Below are 18,426 nucleotides of genomic sequence, written 5' to 3'. Positions count from 1 at the left end.
ATCATTAGAAGTTTACTGATCAACCAGTTAATATTTCAAGAGTTTATACACAGGTATTAACCTGTAACTGGAGCAAACTTTTATCAATGTTGATAAATACAAAGTAATGCACATTGGAAAACATAATCCCAACTATACATATAAAATGATGGGGTCTAAATTAGTTGTTACCACTCAAGAAAGAGACCTTGAAGTCATTGTGGATAGTTCTCCTAAAACAGCCACTCAATGTGCAGCAGCAGTCAAAAAAGCAAACAGAACGTTGGGAATCATTAAGAAAGGGATAGATAATAATACATACTGCCTCTATATAAATCCATGGTACGCCCACATCTTGAATACTGAGTGCTGATGTGGTCGCCCCATCTCAAAAAAGATATATTGGAATTGGGAAAGGTTCAGAAAAGGGCAACAAAAATTATTAGGGGTATGGAATGGCTTCCGTATGAGGAGAGATTAATAAGACTGGGACTTCTCAGCCTGGAAAAGAGATGACTAAGGGGGAATAAATCATGACCGGTGTGAAGAAAGTAAATAAGGAAGTGTTATTTACTCCTCTCATAACACAAGAACTAGGGGTCACCAAATTAAATTAATAGGCAGCAGGTTTAAAACAAACAAAAAGGAAGTATTTTTTCACACAATGCACAGTCAACCCGTGGAACTCCTTGCCAAAGGATGTTATGAAGGCCAAGACTATAACAGGGATCAAAAAAAAAAACTAGATAAATTCATGGAGGATAGGCCCATCAATGGCTATTAGCCAGCATGGGCAGGGATGGTGTCCCTAGACTCTGTTTGCCAGAAGCTGGGAACGGGCGACAGGGGATGGATCACTTGATGGTTACTTGTTCTGTTCATTCCCTCTTGGGCACCTGGCATTGGCCACTGTTGGAAGACAGGATACTGGGCTAGATGGACCTTTGGTTTGTCCCAATATGGCCATTCAGATGTTCTTAAGCACAAGACTTATGCCACTGGAAACAGAACAACCCACCTGCCTCTAGCACAAGTTATTTTTGACCTTTTACTCTAAGGTACATTATAACCTCATTAAGATCTTCTTTGCTTTTTATTAAAAAGACCAATGACAGTGTTGTAAACTCACTTCTGTTATCTGAACATGCACTTTAAATTCTAAACTCCTTAAAATATAATACATGCATCATCCTCAACATCTCAGCAGAAGAGCCAAGATGTATGATCAATGCTGTTGGAAAGAAAAGCAAATAAGTAGATTGATGAGGCATTGTCATCTGTAGTTTGATACTAGCTGAAGTTTAATAATAGAGACAAATTTCAAAGATGCAAAAATTATCAGTTGTACAAGTGTTTTTTTAAATTAGCCTACTTTTCTATTAACGAACATTTGTGTAAAACCAAGTTTGTTCCACTGGGCAACACACACATTCAAAGGACAGAGAAATGCAGAAAGAATTTGCCATTGCTTTCCAACACAGCTCCACAAGGTATTCAGAGAAACCACACAATCTGTTTATCAGCAAGTAAGGAGTGGCTGCAAAACTCAAACAGATTAGCATATAGGTGCAGCCATGAAACAGAGGAAAAGTTATAGTTTGTACAATACTAATAATGGGGTGGAACTGTTCCTAAATAGAGTGAAATTTGCATTTGGGAACTCTTCCAATAAGTAACTTGTATCTAAGTGTCCATTTTAAGGCCTTGTCCACAGTTAACTGTTTCATAAGAATTTCCCATTGTTGCAATACCACCACTGCAGCTCCAACGTGGGGACCTCTAGTATAGATGAGGTGCTGAAATCAGTGTAGACACAGCCAAAAGAGACTGTCTTGTCAATTCTGATTTCAGGTTTAGGTTTTGTATCAGCAAACTTCAAAAATATCTAAGACCCACAGGAATGTTTCCATAAGTTGGTCTTTAACAGAAGCTTTTTCTTTTCTTCTTCTTCTTTTTTAAATGTATAAATTAAGTTAACATTCCCCTACAGTGTGTCCAATAAAAAAATTGCAGCACCCGGGTGTAGGAGAACATGAAAATAACTGACTAGAAACAGACTACAAAACTAAACTGAAACTATCTGGTTCATTTACATCCTTGAAATGGAGTAAAATGCAAAAAGCAAACAAATACCAAGAACAGGGAGACCTTAGATTTTTAAAAGCTTTCAGCTTAACCCTCTAACAAGTGTTATTTGCAATACACATCTCTTTTAAAATGTAGTATTTAATTGGTCAGTGCCAAATCGATGTATCCAGGGTTTTCAGTCGAAGATCTCAAGACTTTACATAGGCAACCATTTTTAATCATATTTTTTCATAGCAACTTAAAGGATTTTACTTTACTGTTCATTTAACAAAAATAAGTTAAATGCTGGAAATTGATTTACCTTAAATGTAAGAGACCTTTGATATTCAGTAGACAAAGCAATACTGAATGAAGTTCCCTAAAGAAATTAATGCTTTTCTTTTCCATCTTCAGGAGCTGTGAGATTTCCAACACAGATCTTAAGAAATGTGTTTTAAATATTTCAGGAGAAAAGTAATTAAGGAATAATCAGGCTGCAAAATATTGATTTAATTTGCTATTGTAGAGAGTATGCTCCATCTTATCTATTTAGTTCTTAAATCAGAAGTTTGCACAGAGTATTAAGTGTTACTACTGAGGACACTTCCAAATTACCTGAAAATGGCCATACCAGTCAAGGAAGGCATACACATTTCCCTAGGGAAACAACATTCTGCATCTTTTACTTCAAAACACTATGTATTTTTAAAAGAGATTATTTTTGTATGAATGATTCCTCCTCACTGCAGATAACACAACTTTCTAGGTCTGTGTGCAGCTTTAAGGTAAATGTTTGTCTTTCGCAATTCCTCATTGACCAACTATTCATCACTTACCCTGGATGTTGCCAAAGGTTTGCATGTCTGCCCTCAGGAAGCAGTTCTCTCTTATTAAGGGGGGTAATGCCAATTGCAGCTTCTAGAATGGTTATATATTTCTTGTACCTCATTCTGCCACCAAGCTAAGTTACAATCAGTGTTCAGATGCAACATCTGAAGTCATCTCTCCTCAGAGATCCAAGCTTCTGCCTTTCTAAACGTGCTGCGCATTATAAACTGGAGTAATAAAAATAACTTTTTTGTGGGGGGGGGGAGGGGAGAAGAGACTAAAATAAACTCCTGCCAGATTCCCCTGAAACGTCACTGTTACATAATTCAAACGATCTTTGAATAAAGCACTAATGAAAACGATTCAGAGACAATCATGGTTCTAAGCCTTGCCTGATAACGTACACTCTCCAATTTACTAATCCTGAGCTAAATCTCTGAGGTTTATAATCTTCCAAGTACTAATAGAGTATTGGTGATTTCTCTCTCAGATCAACTCAAGGGCTAGTAAAGATGTATTCACAAAAGTTGATAGCGTTTCAGATACTTCAGAATATAAGCACCTACCCTTTCTCTCTCTCTCTCTCTCACACACACACAAACCCCACAATATATGAGCTTATGTATGGTCTATTCAGCACAAAGTTGGAAGGCAAAGGAAATATGTTCCCTTAAGTGGTGGTTACTTGTACAGAATTAAGCAAGCTAGAGACTCCACTATAATGCCATCTTTTATACCCTACACAGTATAAATGCCACCTCACACAACTATGGAAACCATTTTCCATTTGTTGAAATTATTCCAACCAAGGTAAATTACTGCAGATACCAATACCTTCAGGTATGTTATAAGGGTGGAGAGAGCGGAGGGGGCATGATGGCGCTGTTTCATGTTAGACCGGGGTAGTGCCAAAGCCTGGAGGTAAAATTATCCAGGGGAAATCAAAGAATCATGTTTGACTCCAAAAAGACTTAAGGCTCTAACATTCTGTCTAATCTGTGTGGAGACACACACACACACACAAACACGCACACAGCGTTTGAGTGTAAGTGTATGCATGAGAGTGATTAGATCTTTATTTAAAAAAGGGGATAGGAGGAGGGGAAGTGTTTGCCCTGAAGTCCTGGGCCAAAATCTTCCTTCCTCTCACTGTTATGCAGTGTGCCGTGCCTAATAGTACCCTCTGTCCTTAAGATGCTTCCATTTCAATGGTGTTGGATTTATATGGTCTGCACGGCACTTTGGGATATTTCAGGACGGCGAGCATCTCTTACATTTATACATCATATTATTTATTGTACGGCCACTCCTACCTTCAATCTTAAATAATAAATCCTTGAATAGTCACTGCAGATCTTTACTACTTATTATAGTAATTTCCAGCATTATTGGCATGTCTACAGAGCAGGGTTATGTGCACTACAAGAGTGTGCTTTAGAAATCACACCAACTGGTCCATGAAGACCCTGCGGGTGTGTATTAGAAGTTCCTTAGTGTGCATTTATGTAGTGCATTGTGTTAACATGCACTTGGGATCTTCTAGTGCACACTAGCAGCAACTACATGGACCCATTAGTGCACTTAGAAATCACACCTCCATAATGTGCATTACACCCCCATGAAGACTAGTCATGCTAAGTTGATTTTATCAGGTAGCCTTATTCATAGCACCACAAGATACACAAATAAACTGAATACTGACTACAAGTTTTAAGGTAGCACACAGTCTCAAGTGCATTATTAGATAGCAATTCATTGGATCAGTCTCACACAAACAAGACAAAATTCAACATCCATGGGTTTAGTAAGAGGCTACTAAAAGGTAATGGGGAGGTGGAAGCAATATAATTTTTTTCTTAACTAGCTATATAAATGCATAACCACACTATAATTGCATCTGAATATATTCACATGTGGAGAATATGAAGTGTGAAAATTTGTAATATTTTAGACAAGTTTCTTGTAACATTAAAATAGCAACATGGAAATGAAATTGACACTGCAACAATGTTTTTTCTATATAAAGACCCTCTGCTGCTATGTTTGGTTTTAAAAATCAAAATCTTCAAAAAATTTAAGGCTCTAGATAGGTATATTTGTCTAGAATCAAACAGATTCTGTGACAATTGAATTACATGCCCAACAGACAAAAAAAAGCACTTAACTACAACTTTAAACATCTGTATACAAAATATTAATAAGATCAGGAAAGTGAACTATTCCTAGAGTCTGTGAGAACAGCTAATGCCATGCTGTTTGCATGCATCCTGGACTTCTAATAGCTTTGGCAGCTCTAGTGCCTTTGGCAGGATTGAGCTAAGACAGAATCAGAAAGTGAAATTGACTAGAAATTGACTAGTCTATTTTCACTGCCCCACCTAATGACTGAAATACAAGTAGTAAACAGCATAAATGTTGAAAAGTAAACAAAACTGTAGAACTTCTCTCTGTTTGTATAGTCTACAGTAATATTAAAATGTACTCAAGTGAGGAAACTGATTTTCAAGTAGTATATAGGGTGAAATCCTGGCCCCATTTGAAGTCCATGGGAGTTTTGACATTGGGACTTGGACTTCATTTATGGACTTTTAATTGGAAAGTGTCCTTTTACTTAAGGAATGCTCTGGATAACAAGTTTCATTACAAACAGTTCCCAGGAAGCAATCTTCAAAAACCAAAGTCCTAAGCAAAGTGTAAAAAAATTTTGAAGTCTAAACTCCATCTCGGTCCAGAAGAGTTAGCCTTCAGCCTCCTGATTTACTATCAGCTCATCTTAGTCTGTATTGTGGATATTTTATGCCATTCCACTGGCACAAAATGGCCCTATGCTGGATATATTTGGCCATCATGTTTTTTTTCCCACCTACAAGGGGAAATTCTGGTGGTAAAGGAGTGCTATGGAGATTTGGTCCCATCCCTTCTAGCTGCCAAGATAGGCATATGGCCATGAGCACCACTTCTAAGGGGCTGTGATCCAGCCAGGGTGGAGACATTCGCAGCTGGCACAAGTTAGAATGAAAGCCAAAGGACAGGACTGGTGTACAGCCAGGATCAAGGCAGTATGGTCACAAGCTACTCCAACTGCTTCTTACTCATAGTTAAGTATCTGGTCCTATGAGTACGCAACACTCATTTCAAATAAAGAAGACAGACTCAGATGTTACTAAATATTCTTCAGCTATAGGCAAAAATGGCAAAGGACATAGGCATCTAAAACAATTATTACATTCCTTATTTGCTCTGCAGAAACAACCCCTTCTGTAAAATAGTTTGAGATACAGCCATAGATAGGGATAAACCATATTCAACACCTGTTACAGAAAATGTGCTAGATCCCTCACACTACGAGTCAAACACACTTATAATAAATGGTGATGAGCAATTTGACCCTGTCTTCACTAACCATAGTCACAGCTTAACCATTTTAGTACCAGTTGAACTGCATGGCAGGGAGATAACTAACTGATAATATTAGCCACAGGTTATTTTCCCCAGTGCAGAAAGTGTCTTGGATACAAGACAAGATTCACTTCCTCACATACCCAAAATTAACAGCTTTTACTCTGAGCATGTATGGATTATAGAACCTAATCATGGAAGTGACAAAGAAACAAGCCACCTGGCCCACCTGCACCCTTGTTTCAGTATTAGACAAATAACGATTAAAAAAGAATGTTAAGGAATCTTTTTAAAACTCTGTTTTTTAATAGTTACAAGTCAACATGGGTGCTCTCCTGTAACAATATGCACAGTGCTGATCATATTTAGCTAGACCTGTTGAAATAATGTGGGGGGAAAAGGGCATATCAAAAATCAGGGAAGGCACTGAAACAGAAGATGAGGGCCAGAAACTTCTTTGAATTATTTCATTTATTGGAAATGCTTTTGACCTCTTCTTAGAGAATGTCCCTAGCCTGAACAGCCCATATGGTCCCAGAGATTCTCAGAATCAGCTTATACAAAGTTGCACTAAGGAGGCTAGACACACCATGGCACAGCAAGTCAAATCTGCTGGCTATTAAGCAGAGCTAGCTGATGAAGCAGATGCTAGAAGGAAGAGAGAGAAAACAGCCACTCTTTGTGTACAGCATCACTGCTAATGGCTACATGGAAGGGAGGTTTCTTGGCTGATTTCTCCAATCAGACCTCAAGGAGTAGCAAGTACCTTTCTTTTCAACATGACTACAGGAAACAGGCAGAGCAAATGTAAGCTATGTAGCATAAGCATGTGGAACCTTTGTTAGAGGAATGCACACATTACTGGAGTTCAGACTTAGTTTTTAAGACAACGTGGTCTAAATACTTTTTGGAATTAGTTTGTTTAGTGTGGTGGGTGAAGAATATAGATGAGTAACTCTCATTAAGAGAAGTATGAGCAGGAATGTGTGAATTAGTATGGGAAAAAATCCAAACCAGCCCTGAAAAGTCTGCACTCCTCTGTAGCTGAATGAAACCTATACTGTGTTAAAAATCTGGTTAAAAAAATACTGGTTTGTCCATTTTTCTGCATAGCTCCAATTAAGAAGTATGAGGACATATGACTCAAGACCAAACTGCGCCTTCTTGCCACAGTTAACCTAAATCTAAGCATCTTACGATTTATCATGCTTCCTAAAAGAAAAATATGCAGCTATAATGTGCACAGTTGTGAAGGAACCTTACAAGATCTCAGCTCACACTAAAGGTGCTCATCAACATGACAGCCAGAATTGTGTCAGGAGCTCCCCAGACCTCCTGCCCCATTATAATACAGTTCTATTTTAGAATGTTTTAAGAACAAGCCATGTTCAGATTTGAACTGAACCCTCCAAAGCTATCTGGAAAGGTTTGGAGTAACCACAAGATTTGGATTCTTAGATAAAATTTATCTGAACCACCCACTCTGATGCCTTTCCAAAAACAAAGTGTCAAATACATTTATTTTAAGTAAATAGGGAAAGATGTGTGGAATAGCTGTCACTGATATGTAAAGATGTTGGGTGAGGGCTGCAGAGGCCAAAGGTCAAGACTCATCCTCCATTTTGGTAAGCCAGGTCCTGGGCTGCAGTCAACACTAAGCTCTGGTTGCTGTTGTGTTAGCTAGGTACGGTTTAAATAAAAATAATGTACATGCAAGATACAAGCTCTCCAGGCCTTAATAAGAAGACAGCACACAATCCAAGGCCCCAGCATATTGATACTGTTACAGACTTATCTACATTCCAAAGCAGAACACCATTATAATAGGTAGAGCCCTGAGTGGAAACAAAATTTGTATCCACAAACACGGCCCGGAGATGTAAATATCTGCAGATTTGCACGGCTCTAATAATCAGGTCACCTGACATGAATGAAGTTGTATGGTAGATTTGACCTTAAAAGGGTAGTAAGAAGCTCTAAAGACATCAGGGTTAACAAGTAAGGATATTGTAGAGTTGGCTGGACTCAAGGGATCTGTCCTGGAGCTGTTCTTTTTGAGGAAGAGGCTAGGTTAGTTGAGGGAGAGGGAGTGGCCTGGGGCTGGACAGTTCTGTTTTGGGAAGGGCAGTTCAGATATTTTTTGGATAAAACTCTGAACCTGATGGATTCTCAAACACTTTTTAATATTTGTCCATCACTAGTTGTGAGTCTAAGGACTTGTCAACATTAAGAAAACATGCACAGATGTCCCTACATTGATATAATTACACCAATGCAAACCTAATGTTATTGTGGTGCTGCCATGCGAAACAGCAGTTATATTGGAATAGATTAATTTAGTAGTTACATGGATGCTAATTCTGTTAATATAGACAAGGCCTAATTCACCACATCCCATGTTAAAACATGCCCTTGTATGCCTGTTGTTGTGTGCATTTGTTTTATTGGCGGCTTGGTTGGACTGTCTTGGAAGAGCCATCAAAGGCTCATTGAAGTCCAGTGCATGTTGGGATTAAGATTCACAGACTTTATGCAGTTATCTGATATGAAAAATAGCCATGTCAGAATGACTAAATTTACTTTGTCTCAACTAAACTTGATACTTTCATATCTGTTTAAAACAACATGAATGTGTCAGGAAAAAATATATATTCCAAGCCCAATACACTGTAGCTCTTTCTCCATAATTGTGCTTTTTCTTTTTTAATTGGAATGACTGATAATACTCACAGATGGTGCTTAGAATCGAAATGCTGAGTTCTGCTGCTGAAGTGATCAAAAAGAGACTTACAAATACTGTATTAGAGATCATCTCTCTTCTATTCAGTCCAGAACAAAACACAAGACAACTCCACACAAATGGGAAAATTTCACATTTGTAACAGAATATTCTGTTTTATATGAATGGTTCAAAAGTGACTCCCTCACTCCCAAAGAATAATCTCTTCCTATATTTGGATAGAAATATTTCTGTCATGCGCTTTTAGCTGTCTGGCTGTTAATGAAAGCTGCTGGTGCCAAACATTTTGCCAATTTTGTATTTAAAATAGAACTAAATGAAGATTTGGATATTATTCAATTTCTCATAATTCAGGATGGCTATTGTCCAATTTTTTTTTCTGATGCTGTTGACACGTACTCTTTAAAACAAACAAACAAACCAAAAAACAGTCCAACTCTGTGAACAGTGTCAGCAGCTACATGATATTTTAATATCAAAGAAATCTCTCCTGCTTCTCCTTATGAGACACTGAACTAGGGAAGGGGGAGATTAAGCAAAGATATGGGAGACTCAATTACTGTGATGGTTTATTTTAAACTTAAAGCCTTTGTGAAGGAGTGCTGTAGAGACTGCATTTTGTGCACAATATTATGGTCAGTTTTCACCCATGCTAGGCTCTCAAGATATATTACCCACACAGCCCTCTAATTTTGTACCTATGCTAAGCACAAATTCTAGATTTAACAGTTTTTGGATTAGCAGGGCTATCCGGGGTGTCAAACAGACAGAATATGGCCCACTGTGTTGTATATACTATACAGTGACATCATGTTATAACAGGCAGTTTGGCAACCCCCACTTAGATCATTATATCGAAATCACTCAGGCAGTGAGTTTTCTAAAATCAGATACATTCACAGAAGAAAAACTTCCTTACAAGGATGTGACTAGTTTTAGACAGGTGGGTCAGGTTTATAATTAGCTCTGACCAGCAACCAGGCTGTAGCATTCTTTATCACACAAATACCAAAAAGTATGAAATTCCTTCCCATTTTTGAAAATAACTACTTCCCTTCTCATCCTTATGACTGCAGGCCCCATTCGAGCAAATTTGTTAAACTTAAACAAAACAGTAAAGGCTATTAAATCATCCCCACCTCTGCAACAGTGCATTTTGGCTTTGTCTCTTGTCACCCCAATATTGCAAGCTGCTGCAGATTGGGGCTTCGGAGTGTAAACTCTTCAGAAAAGGAACTAAAGTGCATTGATGAAAATCACTAAATAAGAGCTAGGCATGGTTATTATTTTTCTGTCACGGCCAACACTAAATAACCATAAGCACCAATTAGCAACACATCAACACCAATTAGAAATGGCTTTTGAATAGTTATTTTCAATCCATAGCCAAATGGCAATATAAGTGACCTGAAGAGGAGCTCTGTGTAACCTGGTCTACACTACAGAGTTAGGGCACTGTAGGGCAGCTTATGTCAACCTATCCGTGTAAGTGTCTACACTAAAATGTAGCTCCCACCAACATAACTCACCCACTACATGGAGTAAGGCTTGATCTATGCTACAGAGCCCATCTGCACCCTTGGGCTAGGGCTCTACTCCCACCCTCCAATCCCTCACCAGGAGGCACCCGTGGAGCTCCCAGTCCTGGCAGCAGGGCTAACAGCGGGAGCCCCCACCAGCACCGCTTTGGGGCTGATAGCAGGGTTGAGTTTCACAGCAGGGAGCCTTGGCTGTCAGCCCCATAGCTGGGGGGCTCCATCTGTAAGCCCCACACTGGGCTGACAGCTTGGGCTGTCTGGCCCCTAGCTGTGAGCCAGCACCCACCTGACAGCTGGGGGGGCAGGTTTGAGCCCCCTGCCTACAGCTCAGGGCTGCCGGGCTCCAGCTTCAGTGTCCTACAATGCCCCACTTCAGTTGGTGGAAGTGCTGCTGGTAAGGATAAGCGCCCCACTGACAAAGAGCTAGTGTGAACACGAACCACTACTTTACTGTGGTAGCTGCACATTGAATTAACTTAAGTTGACTTAATTTTTTAGTCTAGACAAGCCCTTAAATACTCCACCTCCATGAGAGGCATTACGCTTAAGTCAACGCAGTGTCAGTGTAGACACTGTGTTGCTTATATCAACTTGCTGCCTTTCAGAAAACATCCCACAATGTCTCACACTGGCAACTAAATTGGTGCAAGGACTCCTGGGGAAGATGCACACCACCAATGCAAGGAGCATAGTGTGGATGTGTAAAAAACTATTCAGTTACTGCCATGGCGTAGTCAACATAATTTAAGTTGACTTAATTTTGTAGTCAAGTATCAGAGGGGTAGCCGTGTTAGTCTGGTTCTGTAGAAGCAGCAAAGAATCCTGTGGCACCTTATAGACTAACAGACGTTTTGCAGCATGAGCTTTCGTGGGTGAATACCCACTTCTTCGGATGCAAGCAGTGGAAATTTCCACTGCTTGCATCCGAAGAAGTGGGTATTCACCCACGAAAGCTCATTCTGCAAAACGTCTGTTAGTCTATAAGGTGCCACAGGATTCTTTGCTGCTTAATTTTGTAGTGTGGACTTGCCCTGAGCTTGTCTCTCTCACCAACAGAAATTGGTTCAATAAAAGATATTACCTCACCCACCTTGTCTCTCAAACCATAAGTGATGGTCATTAAAATGAAATCCCACTGTACAAGGCATTGCACCAATACATTCTAATTAATCTCAATGGGCTCCTTGTACCCATGCTCAGTCACATCCAGAGTTTAATCAAAGTAGATGTGCGGTGGCTTCTATGGGGGCCCAACTTTGGGGTTTAGAAGTTTAAAATACTACCTCAGCCCCTGTCACAATCTCATTTTTTAAATCTTGTCTGAAACTTCATCTAATACTATTATTAGCAATATTGGTACTGTGTAATATTATGTTTGTGTTTAAGATTAGCAAATATTTTAAACCTAGTAAGAAATATAAAGGGGAAATGAGAACTTAATAGGTCTGACTGAAGAAACAGAAAAGTTGTAAAAGTATTTCGGAACCCCTGAATTGCCACACCTTGTTTTAAGATACTTTGACACCCGGAAATGTCCCTGATCCAGAAGTTTGAAGTATGGCTAGAATTCAGTGAGGATGTGCCAACATAAAGATATTGGGAATTCTTTGTATTGCAAAGACATTCTAAATCCCTATTATTTTGCTGTGTGCTTCTCTCCCACCCTCCGAGAAAGAAAACTAACAAAGCCTATCTGATTCCTCAGTGACAGCTCTTCCCACCTAGTATCATAGTCTCCCTGGAAGTACTTAATGTGAGAACAGAAACATATAGGCCCATAATCCTGTTAAAGAAAAGATCATCTGTAAATCAGATTCTCGCTATTCACACTCCCTAGAGGAGTGGTTGGTAGTATGAGCCAGGAAGAAGAGCCTCTCCCTCCTGACGCCAGGGGCGGGCAGCCTGCCGAGGCTTGCCTCCAATTTCACATGAGGCTAAACAGAGTACAATGTGCAGCCAGCCACACACACCCAATCCAGGCTTCTCTCAACCAAAAGGCACACAGGCACGTACACAATAGGGCAGGAAAGCAGAGACGGGAGTGAGCTACAACTTCCCGATCCACATCCGAGATATGCCGGGCTCCGGAGCAGACCTTCCCCACTGGCTGGGGAACGGGAGTTTTGTTCAGCGGCAGGAGCCGGGTGGTCAGTTTCAAGCCTCCCCAAAGTCAGGGGGCTGCTTTGCGCACCTCTGCGCAAGGAACTAGTTCAAAACAGGGGTCTTGACAGAACAAAACAGAAACAAACGGGAACAATCCCTTCCCGGTCCTGCTCCCAGCGGCACCTACGCTGGAAGAGTCCCGGCTAAAGGACAAGCGAAGTGCCTAGCGTACACGCGGGCAGGTGGGAATTACACCCTTGGGCCCCAGGTCCCCCGTTGTTTCTCCTAAGGGCTAAGATCAGGCGGGTGGGTTGGAACCAGAAGCTCCGCAGAGAAGCCGCTTCAAAGGGGGGCCCGAAGGCTCGGCCCCGGCCCCGCTCCCGCTCCCCAGGTGAGTGACATACCTGGCGCTGGCGCCGAGCCGGGGAAACGCGTCCGGAGCCTGATGGAGCGGGGCGCTCGGCGGCCCCCTGCCCGCGCTCGCTCCGGGGACCGGGGTGCGGCTGCGGTGTGTCTCGGAATCAGGCTGTTTCCTGTTGGCGGCAGAGGGAAAGGCGCGAGGGGGGCGGTGTTTAATCCCAGGCCGCGGCGCTAGCAGGCTCCCGCAGGGCAGGTGAGCGCGCCGCTCGGGCTCCGGGATGGGAACGGGAACGGGCCCAGCCCCGTGCAGCGAGCCCCGGGAAGCCCAGCAGGCACCTGCCGCTCGAGTCTCGCCACGCGCGCCCGGCCCAGCCCTCGCTGGCTGCCCAGCAAGCGGGAAGGAAGGTGGAGCCGGGAGCACGGAAGCGCTGCCTGCCCGAGGTCTGTGCCCGGGTCCTGCGCACGCCACCGCGCTGGGCGTTACCGCTCCGCCTGCGTTGGGTTAGCCCAGCTCCTGTCCTGGCCTTCCCCCGCCTGGGCAAATCGCCCCCGAAGTGCAGGGAGCCTGCCTGGAAACTCTCACAAACTTTCCAGCCCGAGCTCGGCTTTCAGCTGATCTTACACCAAACCACAGAGCCGCAGCCGGAGCTGATCTGCTCACTTACCCCAGACTCGGTGCCTTCTCTTCCAGACATTTACTGGCAGCTTCACCCTCTGGCCACCCCCGCGCCTGGCTCTGGCTGGAGAGAGGGGAACAGGAAATACCGGTTCAAAGCCCTGGTACAATAGGTGCGATGAGGAAAGCAACTCCACTCGGAGCTTAGTCACTGTATGGTATCTAATGAGCCACTAATCCAGTCATTGCTTTGACCTGAAACTCACCCTCTTGCTGACAGTTTTGCCTCATAAATTAGGGGAAACGTTTGTGAGGAGTCCCCCCTCCCCTAAAATCTACGTTAAATTCCAAATCATAAATATATTAATTTCAAAAGAAAATATCAGAAAAACAGCCCTGTTTTCCCTGATCTGTGACTATTTGGCTTTACAGCGTAAAAGTTTGATAACTTTTTCGTTAGGAAATGTTTGAGATGCAGTGTGATCCATAGAATGGGGAGGAGAGCCTGGGATTCAGGAGAGGTGAGTTCTAATCCAGTCTCTGCTACTGTCCTACTGTTTCAGAGTAGCAGCCGTGTTAGTCTGTATCTGCAAAAAGAACAGGAGTACTTGTGGCACCTTAGAGACTAACACATTTATTTCAGCATGAGCTTTCCTGAGCTACAGCTCACTTCTTAGGATGCATAGAATGGAACACACAGACAGGAGCTATTTATACATACAGAGAACATGAAAAGGTGGAAGTATGCATACCAACAGGAAGAGTCTAATCAATTGAGATGAGCTATCATCAGCAGGAGAAAAAAAACTTTTGAAGTGATAATTAAGATGACCCATAGAAGGTGTGAGGAGAACTTAACATAGGGAAATAGATTCAATTAGTGTAATGACCCAACCATTCCCAGTCTCTGTTTAAGCCTGAGTTAATTGTATCTAATTTGCATATTAATTCGAGTTCAGCAGTCTCTCTTTGGAGTCTGTTTTTGAAGTTTTTTTGTTGCAAAATTGGCACCTTTAAGTCTGTCACTGAGTGGTTAGAGAGGTTGAAGTGTTCTCCCAGTGGTTTTTGAATGTTATGATTCCTGATGTCAGATTTGTGTCCATTTATTCTTTTGCGTAGAGACTGTCTGGTTTGGCCAATGTACATTGCAGAGCGGCATTGCTGGCACATGATGGCATATATCACGTTGGTAGATGTGCAGGTGAATGAGCCCCTGATGGCATGGCTGATGTGATTAGGTCCTATGATGGTGTCACTTGAATAGATATGTGGACGGAGCTGGCATCGGGCTTTGTTGCAAGGATAGGTTCCTGGGTTAGTGTTTATGTTGTATGGTGTGCGGTTGCTGGTGAGTATTTGCTTCAGGTTGGGAAGCTGTCTATAAGCGAGGACTGGCCTGTCTCCCAAGATCTGTGAGAATGAGGGATCATCTTTAAGGATAGGTTGTAAATCTTTGATGATGTGCTGGAGAGGTTTTAGTTGGGGGCTGAAGGTTACAGCTAGTGGCGTTCTGTTATTTTCTTTGTTGGGCCTGTCCTGTAGTAGGTGGCTTCTGGGTACTCTTCTGGCTCTGTCAATCTGTTTTTTCACTTCAGCAGGTGGGTATTGTAGTTTTAAGAATGCTTGATAGAGATCTTGTAGATGTTTATCTGTGTCTGAGGGATTGGAGCAAATACGGTTGTATCTTAGAGCTTGGCTGTAGACAATGGATCGTGTGGTGTGTCCTGGATGGAAGCTGGAGGCATGTGTGACCTTTGGCAAGTCACATCACCTCTATGTGCCTGTTTCCCCTCCCACCCTTTGTCTATGTAGATTGCAATCTCCTTGCGTTGGGGACTGATCTCAATTGCAGCCTCTACAAATCATACTACTCTTAAAAAGCACTGCTGATTTAACAGCCGTTCACTCTGTTTAGTCACAGAAAAAGTACATTACATAAGAATGGCCATACTGGGTCAGACCAATTGTCCATCTAGCCCAGTAATCCTTTCTTCCAACAGTGGCCAATGCCAGGTGCTTCAGAAGGAATTAACAGATCAGGCACCCATGGAGTGATACATCCCGTCATCCACTCCTAGTTTCTGACAATGGGGTTGCATCCCTGCCCATCCTGGCTAATCGCCATTGATGGGCCTATCCTCCAGGAATTTATCTAGTTCTTTTTTGATCCCTATTATAGTTTTGGCCTTCACAACATCCTCTGGCAAAGAGTTTCACAGGTTGACTGTGTTGTGCGAAGAAGTACTTCCTTTTGTTTGTCTTAAACCTGCTGTCTATTAATTTCATTGGGTGACCCCTGGTCCTTGTTATGTGAAGGAGTAAATAGCACTTCCTTAGTCACTTTCTCCATGCCATTCATGATTTCAAAGATATCTATCATATCTCCTCTTATCATCTCTTTTCCATGCTGAAATGTCCCCGTCTTTTTAATCTCTCCTGATATGGAAGCCGTACCATACCCCTAATCGTGTTATCCTTCTCTGTACCTTTTCCAATTCTAATGTATCTTTTTGAGATGGGGTGACCAGAACTGCACACAATATTCAAGGTGTGGGCATACCATGGATTATATATGGATTTATATATTTTTCCTAATGGTTCCTAACATTTTGTTAGCTTATTTGGCTGCGGCTGCACAGTGAGCAGATGTTTTCAGAGAACAATCCACAATGACTGCAAGATCTCTTTCTTGAGTGGTAACAGCTAATTTAGACCCCATCATTTTGTATTTATAGTTGGGATTATGTTTTCCAGTGCATTACTTTGCATTTATCAACATTGAATTTAATCTGCCATTTTATTGCCCAGTCACCCAGTTTTGTGAAATCTATGTCACCCAGTTTTGTGAGGTCTATGACAGATTAAAACTGATGGAGTGTCTCTAGCCCACATCCCAGTACCAATACCTGATGCCATTCTATCCCTTGTATGTGCATATTTTTAAAGCTCTTGCTATGTGCTCTTATGAATTTGGGATCAGAAGTTATTAAAAACCTCTTAATTTAGAACAGTTTTACTGTTGTTTTTAAAAAGGGCTTTGTTCCTTTGCTTTTCTTTCAGGGTATATAATATTGGCCTCAGATGTTTGTATTTTATTCCCTGCCTTTATTACAGAAGAATTATAAAGGACTTTACTCTGTTTTGCTGGTGGACATGAGCAATCTTTGGGTGGTGACATCATAGCTCTAGGCTGAAACTTCTGGTATCAGTCTTAGGTGAAGCAGCTCAAGTTGCAGGCTAAAAAGCATAATTGAACCCTCCAGCTCTTCCAGACATGATCCTGAAACCTAAACTTCCCAAATCAGCCTATGCCTCAAGCTGTAATTCCAGATATTTCAGCTTTCCGGGTCTTTGCTTAAGTTCTCCAGCTGAAAAGGAAGAGTCAAGACGTGATAGTCCTAATGTGAAGAATGAATTTTTTAAAAATAAGTAGTAATATTTACACATCATAAAGGACCAATAAACATCACCATTTGTTGGCTAGTTTGCTTCACCATTCCCATCTAAGCAAACTTCTCCCAAATCAAAGAGTTTAATCCCCACCAACAGTTTTATAAGAATGTATTGTAGCTGTTGGACTTTACCCTGTACAGGGCTTAATGAACACTTCTAATAATTTGCAGTACAGTTGCTAGTCAGGTCGCTTTGCAGCAGTTGCCAAAAGTTAGAAATTCTCAGAATTCCCAAGAGCATGGGTTCACAGAACTGCTTTTTGATTAAATGTGGTGCAATATGCCATGCAGTGAACAGAAAGAATAAGAAACAGTGTTTTTAATGAAACCACTTGACTTGGAAACTAAGCACAGCAGACAGAAGGAGCCTGCTTCTATTAAGATAACATATCACTGCATTAAAAAATTGTAAAGGTCTTGCTTCTAAGTATAGTCAATCATTAACCCAAATTTAAGTGACATTAATGGACTAACATCCCCCCTCCAAACAAACAAGAGTTAATATAGGTATTGACACTCAGGCTTCAACGCTCTGAGATCGATCCACCAGTGATCGATGTAGTGGGTCTAGTGAAGACCTGCCAAATTGACAGCAGATTGCTCTCCAGTCGACCCCTATACTCTACAAGAGGAGTAAGGTAAATTGATGGGAGAGTTTCTCCTGTCAACCCCCAGCAGTGTAGATCCTGCAGTAACTCGACCCAAGGTATGTCAATTCCAGCTACCTTATTCATGTAGCTGGAGTTGACTTACTGCAGTAGTGTAGACATAGCCTCAGGGTTAATTAACTCATTGTTTTCCTTCAGCTACTTTAGGACTCTAAGATGAGGTTGGATAACCAACTGCAACGCTCAGGCAAAATGGGACCAGATAGGGAGAGTGGAGTCTCTGATTGTCCTTGCTTTCCTGAGTTTGTCCAACCCTTCGCATTACTTGCTTCACATGGTTTTTGGTATCTGATTCTTTTATCCTTAATAAAAGTTAACTCTATATATAATTTTCTGTCTGCAAAGTGGGGACAATATTTCTCTCTCATAGGAATGTTATTAGGATTAGTTAATGGTTTTTAAGTGCTTTGAAGATGAAGAATGCTACAAAGTGTTTTATATAGAATAAGACAAACAGAACAGAAAATATTAATTGGTAACGGGAGCAGAGTCAAGATCAGTGAACTAACATCTACAAAATCATTAATTGTACCATTTTGATTTCTTAGTGTTACACAATTACCCAAACAGATCAAATAATTCAGCAACTTGGAGAGGTTAGCTATCTTGCTGAGGAGCTTGTTTTAAACATTTTCTTTCTCTAGATATTATGCCCATCAATCTTCCAGACAAAGCC

At 41.4% G+C, this 18,426-nt stretch overlaps 1 protein-coding gene and 1 long non-coding RNA gene across 10 annotated transcripts in view; one reads left to right on the top strand and one right to left on the bottom strand.

The window, feature by feature from the left end:
* The window catches only part of TJP2 (tight junction protein 2), an 83,794-nt gene extending 69,937 nt beyond the window's left edge, over positions 1–13,857 (bottom strand). For 3 of the 9 annotated variants that reach the window (XM_039543293.1, XM_039543297.1, XM_039543299.1), the window contains exons 1-2: positions 13,680–13,824; positions 13,059–13,187 (exon numbers count right to left, since the gene is read on the bottom strand). The gene's annotated coding sequence lies outside the window, so the exon portion shown is untranslated. Of the gene's footprint in view, positions 1–13,058; positions 13,465–13,498; positions 13,655–13,679 lie in introns of those variants that run through there. The other 6 variants (XM_039543296.1, XM_039543295.1, XM_039543303.1 and 3 more) reach the window with 6 other exon arrangements.
* Positions 1–18,426, top strand: part of LOC120407592 — a 75,115-nt gene that overhangs the window by 49,542 nt on the left and 7,147 nt on the right. The window lies entirely within an intron of this gene.

This window comes from Mauremys reevesii, linkage group 6, assembly GCF_016161935.1.
Source record: "Mauremys reevesii isolate NIE-2019 linkage group 6, ASM1616193v1, whole genome shotgun sequence".
Lineage (NCBI taxonomy): Eukaryota > Metazoa > Chordata > Testudines > Geoemydidae > Mauremys > Mauremys reevesii.
This window is presented reverse-complemented; position numbering and strand designations above follow the sequence as displayed.